Source organism: Spermophilus citellus (assembly GCF_964194105.1).
Source record: "Spermophilus citellus genome assembly, chromosome: 1".
NCBI lineage: Eukaryota > Metazoa > Chordata > Mammalia > Rodentia > Sciuridae > Spermophilus > Spermophilus citellus.
The window spans coordinates 150,308,754-150,314,922 of record NC_138182.1 but is presented as its reverse complement, the minus strand read 5'-3'; the positions used below and the strand labels follow the sequence as shown (position 1 = coordinate 150,314,922).

The window sequence follows — 6,169 nt, the reverse complement described above, 5'->3', positions numbered from 1 at the left end:
TGAAACTCTCCCATTAAACAACTACGTGTTTTCCTCCTCTCTTCCCCCTGAAAACCACAATTCTATTTTCTGTTTCTAGTGATTTTGACTGCTCTATTCTGCTCCCACCTCATATAAGTAGAATCATCCATAATGATTTCACTTTATATTTCACAAGATTTATCCATTTCATAGCATGTACCTGAATTATCTTTTAATGCTGAATTATATTCCACTGTGTGTGTGGCGGGGGAGGTGTGTGAGCATGCACACACATATCCATTCATCCATAGGTGAACACTAGTGCTGCTTCCACCTCTTGGCTATTGTGACTAATTCTGCTATGTAAATGGGCTTAATGATTAATTTTAGGTGTCAACTTGACTACATTAAGAAATCCCAAAAGAATAGTAAAGCATTATCCAGATGTGTCTGTGAGGGTATTTCCAAAGTAGATTGTTGTTTGTCAGTGGACTGAGTTAAAAAGATCTCTCATTTTTAGCAGTCACTGTTCAATTAGCTAGGAACAGAATGGAACAAAAAAGCAAAGATCAGGTAATTATTTTTCCTCTCTCTGAAGCTAAGATCCCATACCTTTCCCTTCAATGGAAATTAAGACTCCAGGCTCTCCAGCCTCTGGACTCTAGGACTTAGAACCCTGGACCTCAGCTCTTCAGACTTGGATGAGAGTTGCAACACTGGCTTTCATGGTTCTGAGGTTTGGGACTTGAATTGAGCCATGCTACTGGCATTACAGGGTCTCAAATTTTCAGAAGGACCATTGTGGGGCTTCTCAAACTCCACAACTGCATGAGCAATTTTACTAGTAAAATACCCTCCTCTCTCTCTCTCTCTACACACACACACACACACACACACACACACACACACACACACAATATATATATAAATGACAGCACCTATTGGTCCTTTTTCTCCAGAGTTCTAATATTATGGATATGCTAACATATATTTGGGAATCTGCTTTCTAACTATATATGCCCTGAAGTCAAATGGGTTGATCACATGATAATTCTACTTTTATTTATTTTTTTAAGGAAACTCCATACTGTTTTACATAGAGATGACATCACTTAACATTCTCACCAAGAATGCACTAAGAGTTGTAATTTCTCCACAATGCATGTCATCTTTGGAATTTTTAAAATGGTATTTGTCTTAATGGATGTTAAGCTGTATTGTATATCCTTGAGGTTTTGATTTGAATTAACCCAATAATTAGCAAATTGAACATCTTTTAATATGATTACTGGTTGTTTATCTTTTTCAGAGAAATATCTGTTCAAATCCTTTCATAATTTTCAGTTGGGTTATTTGGTTTTTGTTGTTGAATTGTGGTCATTATATATTTATATATATTAATGATATTAACTATTATCAGATGTATAAATTGAAAATATTTGTCCAGACAAGTGCAATGGCTCATGCCTCTAATCCCAGTGACTTGGGAGGCTGAGGCAGGAAGATTGCAAGTTTAAAGCCAGCCTCAACAAAAGTGAGGTGCTAAGCAACTCAGTGAGAACCTGTCTCTAAATAAAATACAAAATAGGGCTGTGGCTCAGAGATTGAGTGCCAGTGAGTTTAATCCCTGGAATGACCCCCCCCCACAAAAGGAAAATATTTTGTCCGTCTTTTATGCACAGATGTTTTTAAGTTTGGTGTGGTCCTGTTTATATAGTTTTACTTTTATTGTCTATGCTTCTGGTGTCATATCCAAGAAATTATTGCCAAGTCTAATATCATAAAGATTTTCTCACATTTCCATCTAAGAGCCTTATAGTTGCATATTTATGTTTAAGCCTTTGATACATTTTTTAAAGATTTTTTAAGACAGACACAGTATCTTTACTTCATTTATATATTTTTATGTGGTGCTGAGGATCAAACCCAGTGCCTCATATGTACGAGACAAGCACTCTACTGCTGAGCTATAACCCCAGCCTGCCTTCGATACATTTTAAGTCATGTTTTGTATTTGGCATAAAGTAAAAATCTCAGTTCACTCTTTTGCATATGCATAGCCATATTTCCCAGAACCATTGTTGAATAGACTGTCCTTTCTCTATTGTATTCTCATGCCTTCCTTTTTACCGCATACCATGTTTCTTTCTAGCCTCAATCTTCCTCTATTAAAAATTCACTCTCAGCCGTGTCCAATGACACACCTGTAGTCTCAGGAGGCTGAGGCAGGAGGATCATGATTTCAAAGCCAACCTTAGCAAAAGAGAGGTGCTAAGCAACTCAATGAGACCTTGTCTCTAAATAAAGTACAAAATAGGGGCTGGGGATGTGGCTCAGTGGTCAAGTACCCCTGAGGTCAATCCTTAGTACAAAAAAAAAATCACTCTCAGAAAAAGAACTGGCAGAATGTTGAAGTAAAGGTTGTTTTTAGGATTGCATAATTCTGGATCACATATTGAACCCATATTGACTATATGAATGTGAGTAAGTTCCTTAAACACTCTGGACCTTATTTTCATCATGTTTGAGGAAATAATACAACAAAATCTGAATATAAAAAACTCTCACAATATGGCTATGAGATTAATTACAATTTATTCCACACAAGCTTTACTTTTTTAAGCAAATAATAGTGATTAGTATTGAAATAAATGATGACCCCATCAAACTGAAATTTAAAAACATTGAAAAGTTTATTAACAAAACTACCTGCATTTTGTAACATGAAACTATCTTATAAGTACATAGAATAAAATGATAATCATTGAAATGTGGTACTTCAATAAAAAATATAATTATCGAAAAAATGGATAAAGCAAAGACCTCAAATGAACTTTCATTTGTATGGTCAAATAATGAATATTTAAGATTTATTTATTTATAAATTTACTAATCAAATATATAATTTAAATATTTATTTTCTTTGTTCACTCTCTTTGAGATTAATATTTTTCTGTATAATTTTCTTTCAATGCTGGGGTACAATGTAATAGTATGCCTTATTTCAAATTTTTCCCTCTTAGATCTTTATTTGTATATCATTGCTTTTATCTTCTTAGAAAAGATGCACCTTAGATGAGAAAATTTTCCATGACACCAAGCAGCAAGAATGAGACGCCAGGTAAGGTTTACAAGATGTTGCTTTCTCCCATTATTCAGTGATGACCAATTGTTTTTACCTTTTGCTTCAATGAGTAAATGACACTAATTTCTGAAATTTACATGCTCCATTACTCCAAGTATCTTGGAAGGGGAACCACGATAAGAATTAACATTTGAAATAGGCCCTTAGATATGAAAAAATGTGGCCAGAGTCACAGATAATCAGAAAACCAGGGTCAACTCATTTCCTCTGCCTTTGTCACAGTGCCCTCTACATGGCAGCACATTGGCATCTGATTGGGAAAAGTGTGGTCAAAAAGAAATGATCCTTCTATCATCTTCAGATATGCAAAGAACCCCATATCACTCTTCATAAGTGTTCACAATGCATCCTGTTCCCATCTCATTCTTTTAGAAAGTAGTGATACAAATCAACACATATTCTCTGCTGCACAATTATCATGACAGCTGATCAACTCAAGAGATCCACACTTTCTGATTCCAATTAAGGGCAGCAGTAAAACCTCATGTCTTATAGAGAACTTGTTGCTACAGACTAACTACAAGGAAAGGGATGGGCTCCATCATATAAAAGTCATAGAAATTGTTTAAAAAAATTTAGATGTTGATGGACCTTTTTTATTTTATTCATTTATTTATACATTGTGCTGAGAATTAAAGCCAGTGCCTCACACATGCTAGGCAAGCGCTCTATCACTGAGCCATAGTCCCAGCCCTAAATCGTAGAAATTTTTACTAACCCTCTTTCCCCTTCTATTTTGAGTCTTTGCTTTTCCCCAATACCTTCCACAGAGCCCCCTTCACATCCTTGTTCCTTAGGGTATAGATCAGAGGGTTGAGCATGGGGGTAATTATAGTATAGAAAAGGGCAATAAACTTTCCCTCATTCTCAGAATAACTGCCTAGGGGTTGGAGGTATGTGTACATGGCTGAGCCATAAAACAGACAAACCACAAGGAGATGGGACCCACAGATCCCAAAAGCCTTTCTGCACCCTGACATTGACTTGATCCTCAGCACTGCCTGAGCAATGTGTGCATAGGAGCCTAGAATCAGTGCTGCAGGAATAACAATGATTATGACTCAGGCCACAAACATCTTGGCCTCTGTGCCTCCTGTGTCCTCACAAGCCAACTTCTGGAGTACAAGCATCTCACAGAAGAAGTGGTTCAGGTAATGGAGGCCACAGAGAGGCATGGCCATCATGAGGCTTGTCTGAATCAGAGAGTTCATGAGACCTCCCACCCAGGCAGTAATAGCCAGGGAATGGCAGAGAAGGGGGTTCATGATGATTGTGTAGTGGAGTGGACGACACACAGCAGAATAGCGGTCAAAGGCCATCACCACCAGGAGCACACACTCAGTTCCACCCAGAGAGAGCGATATAAAAAGCTGAGCCACACACCCTCCATGGCTGATGGTCCTGTCAAATCCAGAAAGATTGATCAGCAGCTGGGGCACAGTGCTGGTGGTATAGCAGAGGTCCAGGAAGGAGAGGTGGCAGAGGAAGAAGTACATGGGCGTGTGCAGTCGATGGTCCAGTTGTGAAAGTGTGATAATGGTTATGTTTCCAAACAGTGTTAGGGAGTAAAGAATTGAAATGAAGACAAAAAAGACAAGTTCCAGTTGAGGCCAATCTGAGAAGCCCACCAAAATGAAGCCCTCTTCAAAACTGGTGTTGAAACTTCCCATAGCCTTGCACCTGCACAAATAATGCAAGACAATTCAATGTCCTCCAGGAAGAACATGGATTAAAAAATTATTCACAGTATTCCCTCTGTAATGCATATCTTTATCTATTTTGCTATTCAGTTCAGTTATGTGCAGTCTTCTATTTTACTCTTTTCTTAAAACTGTAAATCACTGGATTGGGAATGATGTCATCTTTATTTGACTGTAGCCTTGCTGCCTGTGTGTTCTGTGACATTAGCCAGGTCACTCAGTCCTGTGGAACTGGTGCTTCCTTGTCTGAAAGAGGAGATGACATTATCTCTGCATTGCATTGAATTAGGACAAAATGTAGTAATGTGGAAACTGCTTTTAAATATCTAAAATATAAAAACACAGCATTATTATTCTCTATTATTTTCTTTTGCTCCTTTCCTAGGTCTGTTAGTTACCTTATTTCAAATTTGAATCAAGGATTAAAGCAGCCTGAGATCACAAGTTTGACCTGTGGACGCTGATAAGCTACCATCTGCTGGAAGAACATAGCTAGTGCACCTGTCCCAGAAACCCAGCTCATGATCACTCCCATCTGTCACATGAACTGAGAAAATTTGTTCCTTAGTAGTTAAAAATGGAAAAAAAAAGGATCAGTAACAAATTGTTCCAGTCATCATGTTTTGAATACTCCTCCCCTGATTTCATTAGCTGATAAGGACCATCCCTGAGATCCACTGAAAGGCCTCTTCTTACTTTTCTAGCCACCCCCACATTGTACAGCTTCTTTCCAGCACTTGTCCACTCACTGAATTTTTTTCCCCTTGTCTTTGTACCTTTCTCAGCTGAGAGCTCCTTATTCATAGATAACAAGTTGAATATTTTTAGAAATCAGCATTTTCCTTTATGATACAAAGATATGATGAAAGAATGTTAGTTTAATGCATTACACATAGTACCTGTTAGACAAATTTTGTTGTGTACAGCATTGGATTCTCTAGTCTAATCTCATGAAATTCTATTCCTCTAAGAAACCTACATATTAACTAATACACACTTTGATGAATTTAGAAGAGGGATAGACATCAAAAGTTGTCTTCCATAAAAGGTTGGTCTTTCTTGTAGCTAAAAATCCAAACAATGTCACATGAAAATACTTCAGAAAACAAAGCAGGAAACAGGTGATCAATAGAAGCCTGGCTGTGCTCAGTATAAAAGATCTTTTCCTAATTAGCTGATTCTTCTCCATACTGAACATCATCAATGGATCTATGCTGGATCAATGAAAAATAATGAATTTCGAGGCTATCCTTGCAGCCTCAAAGGAAAAGATAAGTTAACTGTGAATTAATGATAATGAAGTATAAATTCATATGTAGTTTAACCAATACTCCAAAGCTTTTTATTGAATGACCATCATAGC

At 37.3% G+C, this 6,169-nt stretch overlaps 1 pseudogene across 1 annotated transcript; it reads right to left on the bottom strand.

The window, feature by feature from the left end:
- Nucleotides 1–3,837: 3,837 nt before the first annotated feature.
- LOC308652411 (olfactory receptor 2Y1-like) lies at nt 3,838–4,776 on the bottom strand (annotated as a pseudogene). The gene has a single exon. The product of its transcript is annotated as an olfactory receptor 2Y1-like (transcript).
- Between the last annotated feature and the right edge of the window lie 1,393 nt (nt 4,777–6,169).